This window comes from Myotis davidii, unplaced genomic scaffold, assembly GCF_000327345.1.
Source record: "Myotis davidii unplaced genomic scaffold, ASM32734v1 scaffold657, whole genome shotgun sequence".
Classification (NCBI taxonomy): Eukaryota; Metazoa; Chordata; class Mammalia; order Chiroptera; family Vespertilionidae; genus Myotis; species Myotis davidii.
In genome coordinates, this window is record NW_006287917.1 from 752493 (window position 1) to 765366 (window position 12874).

The 12874-nt window shown below is 38.6% G+C and overlaps 1 protein-coding gene across 1 annotated transcript in view; it reads left to right on the forward strand.

Moving 5' to 3' along the window:
* GRM5 (glutamate receptor, metabotropic 5) overlaps nucleotides 1–12874 on the forward strand; it is a 432533-nt gene that overhangs the window by 200868 nt on the left and 218791 nt on the right. The window lies entirely within an intron of this gene.

The following is a 12874-nucleotide window of genomic DNA, read 5'->3' on the forward strand; positions in this document are numbered from 1 at the left end:
CTATCACAGATGTCCCCCATTTTTCTCCCCTTTGCCCCCCTCCATCCTGCCCCCACCCCTCCTAGGCCTTCACCCCATTATTGTCTGTGTCCATGGGTTATGTGTGTGTGTGTGTGTGTGTGTGTGTATAACTTCTTTGATTGATCTCTTCCCACCTACCAACCCATTCACCCACCACTGCCTTCCCTCTAAGACAGTGGTTCTCAAACTTCTGGCCCTTTAAATACAGTTCCTCATGTTGTGACCCTATCATAAAATTATTTTCGTTGTTACTTCATAACTGTAATGTTGCTACTGTTATGAATTGTAATGTAAATATCTGATATGCAGGATGGTCTTAGACGACCCCTGTGAAAGGGTCATTGGACCACCAAAGGGGTCGTGACCCACAGGTTGAGAACCTCTGCTCTAAGATGTGGGACATACTATTGAAACAGCAGATTTTTAAGTGATTGGGCATCGCATCTAATATGTCAACAGATGATTACATGACATTGAGCTGAGCTTGAGAGCATTTCCAGTAAAAGCCAGATATTAGCTTGTTTTAATTCTGATAGTTCTTTTCACCCTACCTTGAGCTAAATGACTTACAGTCTCTATCACTATTGCTACTTATGCAAAAATGACAAAACATGGATGCTCCTTTCTTATTAATTTCTTTAATGTTAAACTTTTCAATAAAAATTGGAGGTTTCACTTCACTAATCACAGTAAACCTTTTCTAAATACTTATTATTTGCAAAACCTTTAGTAAAAGTGACTAACTGGTTCAAGCAACTGAATGCTGTGCTGCATATTGTTGTGTCACCAGAAGGGATTATATAATGGAAGATAACAGACTCTCTCTCTCTCTCTCTCTCTCTCTCTCTCTCTCTCTCTAATTACCAAAATGTGTTTTTAACATCATCACACTCACAATATTCTAAGACAGGATGATTCAGCTGCCTTAAGTTCATAATTCTTTTACTTTAACTGTATAAGTTTTAGAGTCACAAAGAATATGAGAGTACAAATCTTCATTCCATCCTTCTTGATTCATTAAAAAAATAATTATCCCTGGCATTGCTCCATGCACTGAAAGGTAGCTGGTTCGATTCCTAGTCAAGGCACATGCCTGTGTTGAGGGCTTGATCCCCAGTAGGGGACAGGCATGCAGGAGGCAGCCAATAGTTGATTTTCTCTATCCCTCTTCCTTCCTCTCTCTAAAAATCAATTAAAAATCTTTATAAATAAAAACCTTTAGCCCATTTCCTCTTGCTCTGCTCATCCTCACATTCAACTTTAGCATAAGCTAAACTTTTTTCTTTCCAGTGTACAAAGGTATTCAGAGAAGACAACTATGGTCTCTGCATTTAGAAACTGAGTGACATAACCACAGATAGGAAGAATAAAATTCTGGTAAAATATGTAATTTGTTCACAAAACTATTTATTTGAAGGTCATTAATTATAAAAGAACATAATTGCAATTTTAATGTTGCTAAGCAACCAAATGCTTTTCATGGAATCATTTCAGTTAAGAAAGGACGATAATCCCATACACTCCAGCTCCGCTGGCAATCCTCTGCAGAATACATTTGGAATCTTTTAAGAGCTCTGTTTAATGCTAGCAATCAAAATGTTCTGATGTTGTCATGTGTTAGCTACCATAGTGGGATAAATTGAATATAGAATTTTTCATCTTAAAAATTGAGAATTGTTTCAAAGCGTTAGCTTACAGCAGGACTTCTCTTATGAATTATGTCACAGAGAGAACTTTAAAAATATTTCAAGATAAATTTACCAGAAGGGATTATATAATAGAGATAACTTAAATATTTGCAACATGTGACCAGAGATTAACATTCCCAAAGATGACAGCCCTTTATCTGCTAATCGGGTTTATGAACTTGCTGTGGATTTGGGTAAATCTGTAGGGAGGAATGAAATTCAGCATTTATGGAATCATTTTTTAAAACTTTCATTTTCTAATGCTTCAGTTATCTTCACTTATAAGATGAATAACATCTACCTATGCAATACAGTTTTATTAAACAGAATGGAGGGGGTATAAAATAGTGATGAAGGGCACAGGCTTTGTAGTCTCATTATCTGTGTTCTAGCCAGCCATGCTTTGTCACATACGGCTCTGTGACACTGGGTCATTCACTTAGTCTCTCTGAGCCTCGTTTTCCTCCTCTCTTTTTTGTGGCAGATAATATCTACCACATCAAATTACTGCCACAGTTAAACGTGATTTGCATTCAAAATAAACACTCAGTACAAGATCTGGTACCTAAGAAAGAGTGAGCTCATTGGTAACAGTGCAGTGATTCATTAGTTGGTCCTTCATTGGGCATGAGAATGGGCAGTAGAAATGTGCTTCCTCAGAGTGGTTCTGAGCAAGCAGATTTTTACATTAAGTGACTGGGCATCCTATCCAATGGATCAAGTATATGATTAGATGGCATCATCTCATCTTTGACACCTGAGCCGAGCGGGAGGTTGCTGTGAACACAAGATATCTGATTGCTTTCTTTTTCAGTAGTTGCTTTCCACTGTGCCTGCTGCTGTATGGTTTCCTAGAGTGAAGAATATGGAAGCAAAATTATGTGCTGTTCTGGCGAATGTATAACAACTGAATCTGGGAGAAAGCTATGGGTGGGAAGTTGGCATCGGAGGAGTTTGATTTATAGCATTATAAGACATTAGGAAGAATATGCATATTGGGCGGGCTCCTGTAGGCTAGCATGAGGCTGGCACCAGAGCTCCACTGATTATGGGGAAATGATTTTTCTTCTGTGTACAGAAGGACCCACTACCAGCAGATTTATGGGGTCAAAGGCAGAATGTAAAAATAATCACTATTGTTTCCTGTGTGCCAGTGTGTAAGGTGCTTTGCAAACACTACCCCATATAATCCTCCCCAAACCCTGTCAAGCAGGTGTTTTTATCCATTTTACAGACAAGAGAAATAGGTTAAGAAATATTCTAAGTACAAAAAAAGAAATAGAAGTGCCCCTTCAATTCTGTCATAATATGTCTTGTGCTGCCTCAGTCACATGGACGTCGTCCTCATTATCCAGAAAGAAGGAAAAACAGAATCAGAAGTGAAACTTGTATAGTCATAGTTATTCTGTAGTAGACCTTTGGGATGCGTGCACTGCTCCAACTGCCACCTCTGCTTCATTCCTTTCCTTTCTCTTTGCTTTTATTCTAGTGTCTCTGCCCTGGCACCTCCATACCCACATTCTTCTTTTCCACTCATAATGTGGTGCCCTAGAGCCTGGAGAATTTTAAATATTTCATTTGTTTTGACAAACAGACAAGATCCAGGTGATAAACTATTGTTTTATAATGGAGGCCTAGTCATGACATAGATGGGCAACAAGGAAGAGACAATACATAATGCTGAGTTCTTAGGATTCTAAAGACTGAAGGATGATTCTAATAAACAAATCATTGGAAAATAAGTCCATCACATTGAGTTTGATTTGAAGTTTTCTCCAAATTACTATAAGGGGATGGTTAAAGGTCATTAAATCCAACAGACAGCCTCCACATCTTTAACTATATGCAAAGACATCTTCACTCCATTTTGAAAGTGTGGGAACAAACACAATATTTAGAAAATAATTAATTTGGGTCTGAGGTAGCATAGTAAACTTTACGTTCAGTCCTAGGTAAATAGCTTAATATCCAAACCTCAGTTTTCATCTTTAAACTGGATATGATATTAATTACTAACTAATAAATTTGTTGCAAAGATAAAAAGCAATATGTTAGTATAGGGCTCAGTGCTCTGCCTCGCATGAATAGTGAATGGTCCATGATGAAACCTAAAGTTTTCCAATGTTCAGCTCATGGAGAGGTAGCCTCAATTATAATAGAGACAATCTTAAACAAGCCAATATGTATAAAATCATAGGGACATATCTGGCAAAAAAATATGTACTTAATAAAAGTTAACCATCCATGGTATGGTTTTATTATTACTACTAGGGGGCTGATGCACGAATTCATGCACCTTGAAAGGAACTGTGGGCTGTGAGGCTACAGTGGGCACAAGGGCAGGTCTTGGCCCATCCTCTGCGCACCTGTCCGGCCCCTCCCACCACGGTCCCTGGTCCCCTGTCTGCTGGCAGCTCTGCTCCTGCCGCCACTAGCACACACTGAAGGCACTGGCCCTGGCACGGAGTGATTGGGGCCAGCTCCAGCAGCACATGTATGCAGGCTGTTGCTGGCAGTGGGTGCAAGCAGTAGCTGCTGCCCCAATCACCCCTCAGGAGCAGGGGGGAGGTGGAGAAGCCCTCTGGGAGCTGGCAGCTGCCACTGGCACCTGCTGACAGCATCAATCGGGACCAGTGCCAGCTCTGGCAGCGGGTGTGAGCACCACAGCGTAAGGGAGCAAAGAATTTTCAGTAACCACCAGAGGCTCGCCTGGATGACAATGACTGGCACCCCACCTTGGTCTGGTGACCCTGCTCACCTGCTCCACCATCCCGCCACGGCCAATACTTGCCATTTTTTGTGCTCTGCCGCCTGCTGCCAATGCTCACCATGTTCCATGTGCACCCCTGGTGGTCAGCACACATCATAGCGACCAGTTGTTTGGTTGTTCCACCATTTGTTCTACTTGCATATTAGCCTTTTATTATATAGGATTACTACTTCTATAAGAAGAATTGATTTTTTTTCTTATTAGAAATCTAGAAATTCAATCTTAAATAGTCTTTTTAAAAATAAGAACCTAATAATATACATTTTCATAAGTATATAATGCAAGGAGAAAAATCTAAATAAATAAAAATTATAATTCCATGAATCACAATATTTTTAATGAGTAAAGCCACAATGTTTACCTAATGGGGACAGCATACGAAGAAAGCTTAGAAATCACGTGTATAAATGCAGTGCCGTGCTAATGTGATTCTCAGGCTCCAGCTGTCCTATAGCCATGTTCTTGGCAGCCAGGACTGTCCCTAATTCCTCTGCTCAGTATGGTATCTCAGCTTTGTTGGCTTGTCAATTTCAACAGGTGTCACTGAGCTAAGAGGCAAATGGATCCAGGATGCTAGTTCCCTTGTGGTGGCAGGACTCTGTGCCTGCGTTGTTGTATGGTCAGCACCTTGAAGGCTCCCCTTTTTGTTCACACTTAGCAGGAACCCAGGCACCCTTTGGGATGTCACTGAGCAGCAGATCATGCTCACTGTTTGCCTGACAAATGGGCCCGGTTGGAAGCAACCAGGGGACCATCTGTGAGGATCAAATGTAGTTACGATGGCTGGAGTCCCAGCCAGGAAAATCCAACCTGCTTGGAAATTCCAAGCACGGGGCTGTACCACACCTTCGCTTCACTTAACTGTATGTCAACATAATACGTGCACAGAAGAGTGGATGGAGTGATGTGAATCTGCTTGTATCTGTGAACAAATGAGAGTGCACGCCTCCGCATAATAAGGGCTCTCGCGTGTATCTTGTGAGGCCCATCTCTGTTTCTGTCATGTTTTCAGCTCACTGCTGCCAACGCTCAGAGCACATTCTGGTACTCTTTGGAGTCAGATGCGAACAGTGCTGATAATCAGAGAGATGTATTAAAGACGGTGAATTTTCTCCTTCCCTTTGTGCTTCTGTTTTTAGCCACCTTTTCCCACCACGTGCTTTTCAAAATAAGCCTTGCACAAAATGTTACCTCAAAAGAAAACATAGATACAGTATCTGGGTTGCTTCTCTATGTCCCATTTGTTTGTTTTTCCAGCTCTGAATGCCATATGTACAGCTATTCAGAAAGACTAGGATCATCCTGAGTTGATTTTCAAGAAGCATTTAAATTTACTATTTAAAAAAAGACACGCTTTTTAGAAAACCCTCCATGACTTAATGCAGGGGTCCTCAAACTTTTTAAACAGGGGGCCAGTTCACTGTCCCTCAGACCGTTGGAGAGCCGGACTATAGTTTAAAAAAAGACTATGAACAAATTCCTATGCACACTGCACATATCTTATTTTGGAGTAAAAAAACAAAACGGAACAAATACAATATTTGTATTTGCATGTGGCCCGCAGGCCGTAGTTTGAGGACCCCTGATTTAATGACTACAATGTGAGTAGATCAAAGGGTAATGCAAATTTGTGTTACTCCAGAAAGCTGCTCCCATTGGTAATAAGAATTTATTATGAGAAGTTGTATTGATCATTTATTTTTATGTCTGTAAGAATTCATTTGAGATAAATATCCTAAATATATAGATATTCCTTAAGTGCAAACTAATATTTGATAACATTCATGGGTATTATGTATGTACCCTCAAATGCATTGCCTAAATTCACTCTCTTTACTCTAAAAACTCCATGAGATTCAGTGGTATTGTAAGCCACATGTTCTAAGTGAGTAAGCTGACTCAGAGAAGTTAAGATACTCTCCCAATATCATACAATGGATAACTAGCTTAGTAAACTTTAGCTTGATAGGTTAAGAAAAGGAGTCTAAAACCATGTTTAGTCTAAAACCATAGTCTCAACTAGCTGTAGGGGGAGTTAAAAAATTAAGAAACCAAACAAAACACTTGATGCTTTTACTACTATTTTGGAAATGTTCAAAGATGACCCAAGGGAAGTAAAAAAAAAAAAAAGTAAATCCTTGATTAGAAAAAGCAGCATACTATACTGGAGAAGTGGCCTAGCATAATATTCAAGAGCATTCCACCAGGGAAGACAAGTATTAAAATAAGTTGCACACTTAATTGTTATCTTCATAAGTACTACAAGAGAAAACAGGCAAGTTGCTATAAGAGCCTATTAAAAGAAGACTTCTTTTATCTTATTTCTGCAGGAAAGGATTCTGCAGATGAACTGAGACTTAAAGAATGAGTTAGACTTTGCTCAGGAAAGAAGGTATGGGGAGAACCTGCCTGGCAGAGGGAGGAGCATCTCATTTTTTTAGCAAATGAAAAAAGTCAGGTGGCTGGGACATGGAGAGGGAGGAGGAGATGTAGCTCTAGCCAGGAAGAGGTGATGAGGGCCAGGACTGATGGGTGTCATGCCGAAGAAGGAGAGGGAGAGGATGCAAGAGCCATCATGGAGTTGTCATCGATGGACCTTTGGGACAGTGTTGGTGTGTGAGGTGAAGACGGTTGTTCTGAAGCAGATGTGCTATGGCTCTTGCTTTTTTGGTGACTAAGAATCCAAAGAAGTAATTTTTTTAGCTTTTAGAAGTCAGGAGGAGGAGCAGTTAGTTCTAAGGGTGATAAACCCCTTCCGTAGCTCTGTGCGCGGGTGGGCATGCCTGTGGGTGTGTGAGGATATTAATTTCTGTAATTCTGAAATTAGAAAACTGAAGTCATTTCCTCTTTCTCCTTCAAGAGCACAGAACAAAATCCTGTCACTGAAATCCTCAGATAATTGGGGGTTTTCTAAATAGCAGGAAAATGGAACACCCATCCAAACACAGTGCACAAAACAGTGCTCTCCTTCCTCCTTACCCTCTGTTGCAGGGTGATTCTTTATACCCAGCAGAGCCTCATGGATTCATGGATTTAAGGCACCAGTATGCTTGTTTTCTTTAGAGCAAATGCCAGCCACCAGGGCAAGATTCAGTCAGATGAGAAATGGAAGGGATCTCAACGGCCTGCTACCTCCGAAGAGCTGTGAAAGGCTAGATTATCCTTTCAGGGTTCCCATTTGCAGCTCTAGCAGCTTAGCTAGACACTTCATGTATTCAGGGAGCAGCTACAAACAACAAATAGAACACAGGCTTTAGGGGAAACATCCCAGTTTGAATACCTTGTCTGTCACTTTCTGACTAGTTATGGTTACTGAAGCAAATTGCTCTCTATGCACCGAATTCTTCATCTATAAAGGATTTTGGTGATAATTAAACTCAGTAAGTTATGCAAGTTATTTGTTATACAAAGTGCAGCCTTGGTCTGGAAAGAGTCAGCACTAGATAAATGGTAGCACATTTTATTTTCCCCGGGAGAGCAGCCAGCCGAGATCTTGCTTCAGTAGAGAGCAATGAACTTGTTATGTAAAATACATTTGAACTTCGTGAAAATACCTTGTGATAAATAATACGAAACACATCTTCTCCCACTCTAATAGAGAAACATTTTTATTTAAAAATACCCGATTGCTCATCCGATGTGGCTCAGTGGTTGAGTGTCCATCCATGAACCAGGGGGTGATGGATGGTTCAATTCTTGGTCAAGGCACATGCTCTGGTTTCAGGCTTGATCTCCAGTAGGGGGCGTGCAGGAGGCAGCTGATTGATAATTCTCTCTCATCATTGATGTTTCTATCTCTTTCCTTCTCCCTTCCTCTCTCTGTAGTCAATTAATAAATACATATGTGTATATTAAAAAAAAAAATACCCGGATCAATTAAGAACAAGAACTTGCATTGGTCATTTAATTTTTCTGGTCGATATCTCCTTCTTTTATACAAAAATCAAATTAGACTAGACCAGTGTTGTCCAATAGAAATATAATGAGAACTACATGTATAATTTTAAATTTTCAAATGGCACCATTTTAGAAATGAAAAGGGGCAGGTGAAAGTTTATTATATTTCATTTAATCTAATATATCTAAAATATTGTCATTTCAACATGTAACCAATATAAAAGTATGCTTTCTGTTTTTATTACGTCTTCAAAAGCACCAGGTGTTTTACACGTTCAGCATATCTTACTTCAGGGCAGCTACACGTCAGGTAGCTAGTGGCTACCATTCCAGACAGCCTGGGGCTGGAGAAGCTCTCGAAATCTTTCCATGTCTAACATTCTATGATATTGACTACATATTAAGCTATTTGCTTTTTTATTTTTAGTGAATGTTCTTATGAACACGTGGGTTTACCAATAGTGAGGGCTGAATTTCTGATTTAACTGAGTTAAAAAATGAGGGGGAAAAACACATCTAAATTGCTTAGCAACTGCTGAGTGGTAATATGGTTCTATCTGTCCAGGAATCCATTCTGAGGCTAAGTGACAAATGTCCCTCTCTTATTTTTTTTAAATGGAATACATTATCAAATGGTTATATTTAAATTAACACTGACAAAGTCTACTAGTACATGTGTTGTCAATTTAAATTATTAGATGCCCCAGAATTATAACCTTTACCAATTTCTATCAAGTATTCATTATTTGCTGGAGGCATATTCCTCGTACTCCTTTAATGTGATAGAAGTATGTTCAATTTTATTGACACATACTATCAATCACAACGTAGTGTAACATATAACCAAGCTGACACTATTTCTGATTTTCACGACATTAAAACATACCATTTGGATATTTCATCAAGAAATTAGGAGTATAGAATTGTTTTCAATTGATTTCTATATGAATAGATTTTATTATTTAGAAGTTTTAGACGTACAGAAAATTTGAGGAAACAATACCAAGAGTTCTCTATTGCTCTCAAACGCATACATAAATGGTTTTCCCTATTATTAACATCTTTAAAATATATTAATTATGCACTAATATGCTACATTTGTTAAAATTAATGAAAAATATTGGTATGCCCTTATGAAGTAAAGTCACTAGTTTATTAATATTGTTTTAGTTTTTACCTAATGTCCTTTTCCTGATCTGGGATCCTGCTTAGGGTACCAATTTAGTCACCCTATCCTGTCTTGTCAGGCTTCTCATACCTGTGACTTCCCTTGCTTTTGATGACCTTGGGAGTTTCCCTGGTCAGATATTTCATGGAATATTCCCAAATTGAGATTTGTCTGATTTTTTTCCTTATGGTTAGGTTTCTGGATGGTAGCTCACAGAGGTCAAGTGACATTTTAATCACATTATATCCAGAGTGCATCCTATCAACAAAATGCAGAGGGATTAATGTGGACCTGGCTGAAGGAGGGTTTGTCAGGTTTCCTTACTGTAAAGTCACTCTCTCCTGCTGTTCCCATACATTTATTCTTTAAAAGGAAGTCACAGTATTTATCCTCTAGCATAGATAAATACTTACTTGGTTTATCTAGAATTCTTCTGCAGTGAAAAATTTTCTATTCTTCCCATTTATTTATTTAATTATTCACTTGTACCAGTATGGAGTTATAAATAGTTATTTTATACTTTAGACTATAACCCAGTAATACTTGTTTTGTTGCTCAAACTGTCCATCTTTGTCTACTGGGAGTCCTTTCAGTTGGTTCTTATGCCCTTTGACATACCCCACCAATGAGTTTTATTGTTTTGTGAGAGGTTCCTTACTCTATGGCACTATGTAATAAATACTCCAGACACACATGGCATATTTTCAGTACCTAGAATCAGCCATGTCTCCAAGCAGCCTTTATTAGAGAATGGTAATAGAAATCAGATCAGAATGCTAGGTATGCTCATTACTACTGAGCCCTTCCAGCTGCCAGAGCAAAAAAATATATACTTTATATATTTAGGTGCTTTATCCTGAAGATGCTTTAGATTGCTGACAGATCTAAAGGGGCAAATAAACAACAAGACAATAATAGTAGACTTCAACGCCTCATTTTCAACAATGGGTAGAATAGCCAGACAGAAAATCAATAGAGAAACAGAAGACAGCACTAAAAGACCCTAACAGACATACTCAGAACATTCCACCAAATAGCAGTACAATTCCTCAAGGACATATGAAACATTCTTCAGGGTAGACCACATGTTAGTTTTCAAAACAAGCCTCAAAAAATCAAGAAGATTGAAATTATACCAAGTATTTTCGATTAGAATTGCACTGGATCTGCAGATCAACTTGTGAAAAATCAACATCTCAACAACATCCACTTTTCCAAATCATGAACACAGAACATCTCTTCACTTATCCAGATCTTACCTGATTTATTTCATCATAATTTCATAGATTTCCACATACAGATGGTGTACATATTTTGTTAGAATTATTTCCCAAGCATTTCATTCTTTCTTATGCCAATTTAAATGGTATTTTAATTTTATTTTAAAATCCCAAGTGCTTATTACTGGTTAAAAAAAAAGAAAGCAACTGACTTTGGTATACCACCTTGTATCTTGTGACCTTGCTCTAATTGCTTATTAATTCCAGGAGTCTTCTTGTCAATTCTTTGGGATTTTCCACATAAGCAATCATTATTATAAAGGTGTATGACTAATAGAGTTGCATTTTTTTTTGTTAATCCTCATGGGATGATATTTTTTCCATTGCTTTTCAGAGAGAGAATATAAGGGTGGGAGGAGGAGGAGAGAAAGCAAGAGAGAGAGAGATGGATTGGTTGCCTCCTTTATGCTCCCCAACCAGGAACAGGGAGTGAACCTGCAACCAAAGTACAGGCCCTTGACTGGGGATCAAACCTGCGACCCTTCAGTGGCTTGGCCACTAAGCCACAAGGGCTAGGGCTAGAGTTTGCATTTTTATGACTAGATTTCTTGAATTCATTATCATTAAAATATATTTTTAAATATATTTTTATAAAGTTAGCATTAATTTTATTTCAAAGAGAGGAAGACAGATAGAAACATCAATGACCAGAGAGAAGCATCCATTGGCTGCCTCCTGTATGCCCCTACTGGGGATCGAGCCTGAAACCTGGGCATATGACCTGATCAGAAATCAAACTGTAACCTCCTGGTTCATGGATGAATACTTAACCACTTAGCAACACTGTCCAGGCCCATTATCATTTTTAAATTTTTTATATTGGCAATAGCAACCATAATTTTTCTTCAGTTTCAAATCTTTACATGCTATATATTTTTTCTCTTTGCAACTAGCTTTGATGTGTGAACATATAGAAAATGTTTTTTTTTTAGCTAGATTCACAGACACTCTTTGACTATTACAGACATTAGGAATTCGGAAAAAGATAAAGGGTTAAGCTTTTCTTCCCCTACCATCACCCTTCCTCCCCTCCACCCCCTCTCCAAATGCTGTGGGTACAAACTGAACCCCATTTCTGCATGGAGAATATAAATTATTCACAATAGTCACCATCACCATCACAATTAGCATTAATTGATCATTTGCTATGTGCTGTTGTCTCTTTTTACCTGGATAACAATCCTGGGAGATGATTATTAATATGTCTGCCCTTTCACAGATGAGTAAATTGAGGTTTAGTAAGTTTAAACAGCATATCTAAATTCATGTGGCTAGCAAGTGAAGGAGTCGAGATCTGACTCTAGCCTTCTGATTGATTCACCATATAACTGAGTATTTGATTAAGAGTCAGAAAAGCCAATAAAATACCATGAAATCAAAATAAGATGTCCTTTATTTTCTCACTTGGGGAACTAAATGCTATCAGTTCTGTTTTGAAATGTTCTTAACAATGGAAATAAACATTGTATCATCAAGTGTGGTATGGAAGCAATCCTGCCCATCAGCTGAGGATTCACAATGGGCAAGCAGTGGAAGGTAAAACTGGATCAGTATAGTGGGGCTGGATTATACAGGACTTTAAAGTCCACATAGAGCTTAACCTTGATGAATTAGAAAACAAAAAATCTTTGAAGGTTATCCAGGAAGATGGTATGCTATTCTGAAAGCACTGGGTCCCTGAGACAAGATCCAATATTAGAATAAGCAAGGGCGAGAGAGTTTGCTTGTATATTGTACCTGGAAGTTCATTTGGTAAACATTTATGGTAGATACTATACTAGAAGCACACTGAACAAAAATACTTTAGGTGTCATCCCAGGTGTTAAGCAGTTTATTGCCTAGTGTTAAGTAGGAAAATGTCAATTATGCTAAGCAAAATAAGCTAGTCAGAGAAAGATAAATATCACATGATCTCACTCATTTGTGGAATATAATGAAGAACATAAGCTGATGAACAAAAACAGATTCAGAGACAGAGAAGCATCGATCAGACCATCAAACCTCAGAGGGAAGGTAGGGGAGGGTGGGGGTAAGGGGGAGAGATCAACCA